Source organism: Sinocyclocheilus anshuiensis, unplaced genomic scaffold (assembly GCF_001515605.1).
Source record: "Sinocyclocheilus anshuiensis isolate Anshui unplaced genomic scaffold, SAMN03320099.WGS_v1.1 scaffold127, whole genome shotgun sequence".
Classification (NCBI taxonomy): Eukaryota; Metazoa; Chordata; class Actinopteri; order Cypriniformes; family Cyprinidae; genus Sinocyclocheilus; species Sinocyclocheilus anshuiensis.
Genome location: NW_015552528.1, coordinates 487039 through 488942, shown reverse-complemented (window position 1 = coordinate 488942; position 1904 = coordinate 487039). Strand labels below are relative to the sequence as shown.

Here is a 1904-nt window from a genome sequence, read left to right as displayed (position 1 = left end):
TTATGAAAGCTGTTTTAAAACAGTTTGCATTTTGGAAATGCACTGTCAAAGTTCATAATAATATTAACTTAATTAGATTTTTATTTTTTCGTTATAGCTACTTGTTACAGTATTCCTCTATCAAATGGTTAAGTCTGCAGATGCAACAAGTATTATCATTATTGTCTCAGTCCTACTTATTTCTACTGTTTTCCATAAACCCAATTATTATATTACTTATATCTCAATCCCCAAAATTGTTGTTCTCTAGACATCTAATGTCATGCATCCATTTACTAGATGAAAAATAAAACTTCTGTTCACTCCTCTAACCAGCACCTCTTTTTTTCCCCTCTACAATCTGTGTCGGCTGACTTCGTCTGTTGGTTTTCTCTTGGCGCCTCTAAATAATCTATTGGATGTCTCCAATAGATCCGATTATTCACCTAAAATCGGCCAGGAAGAGCTCTAGGACTGACCCTCCAGTCCGCACCCAATTAATTTTTAGTCCCCGACCTCGAGTTTCCCAAACTCACTACTCTTTTCCACAGATTTCAGTCAGCCAGCATAGTTCACTCTCTCTTTTCTCTTTTTTTTTATTCAATATTAATTAACATTTGTCTCTTACCAGAGAATTGAAATGAAAGATGCCACTAGAGTTCACCTGCTGATTCCAGTGGTGTTTCTCCTGGACCCTGGTGGTCGGCCCCTCTCTCTCAAGTTTACGAGGTAGGGCTGGAACTACTCCGTCCAGCGTGATCAGTCACCATTCGCTCTCTGGTCCAAGAGGCACATCCAAGGAATCCCAGCCTATCCTGTTGTGGCAAATAAAAAATAAAAAATTCTGAATAGGATACAAATATACCAATTGTTTTATTTTCTTGCAAGAAAAGGCCAGCAGTCATACAGTCACTCAGAGTGGCTGCAGAGTGTGACAGTGAAGGGAGGGCATCCTTCCGCTCTTATAAATCTCATCTCTCCGAATGTTATCTCTCTAGGCCAATGACGGTATTTTCAACCACACTCTTAGACTTGCTTATTCTATCCTTGGGTGGAGGCCCTCCTGTCACATACCAACACCCTTTTACCATTCCATTACAATTCCACATCAGAATAAGGATCGTGTGTGCTCTTTACTGTCACACACACCTTCAAGATCAATAGCTGTTCTTTGTTCTGTTAAATCAGCAAAGAAGCATGTGACTCTAAGCAATACAGAAAATGCAAACATAACACAATGTTCAATAAGCATATCATATTAATAAAACATACCCTAACATATTAATCAAATTTCTTCCACAGATCCTAATAACTTTTTTGGCATAGCCACACTAATGATTCCATAAGCATTTTGTAATAACACAGTTTGTAACATCAGCCAATCGGTTTACTTTACAGATAGAGCGTGATGAGACAGGCCATGGACCACAGTTCCCACAGTGCTAGTTTTTCAGCACACACACCCCACACACAAATTCATATAGAAGTTCTCACTGATTAAATGTTAATATGATAGTTTACTACGTTCAGCTAGGGATATGCCGGTATCAAATTTTCATGTTGCGAATAATTGCTAATGCTTTTATCACGGTATACGGTATTATCACGGTATTGAAATTTAGTTTAAAAAGTGCTGTCATAATACAGTATAACAGGTTTAATAACTTTTTTCTTATAACAACAATAACTGAAGATTTAAATGCAATAAAGCAATACAGAAAAATGTATAAAGCTAAAAGTTTTACACAGATTAAAGTGCAAAAGAACTATAAAGACCAATAGGTATCACTTTACAATAAGACCTCATTAGTTAACCTTAGTTAATGCATTAACATTCACAATGAGCAATAGCTACATTTGCTACAGAAGTTATTAATCTTTGTTTAAAAAATACAAGTCTTAGTTCATGTTAGCTCATTAAATAA

At 36.3% G+C, this 1904-nt stretch overlaps 1 long non-coding RNA gene across 1 annotated transcript in view; it reads right to left on the bottom strand.

The window, feature by feature from the left end:
- Positions 1-613: 613 nt before the first annotated feature.
- The window catches only part of LOC107663587 (uncharacterized), a 6383-nt gene continuing 5092 nt past the window's right edge, over positions 614-1904 (bottom strand). Inside the window, exon 3 of the long non-coding RNA XR_001631357.1 lies at positions 614-794. This is a non-coding gene — a long non-coding RNA (uncharacterized LOC107663587). The remainder of the gene's footprint in view (positions 795-1904) is intronic.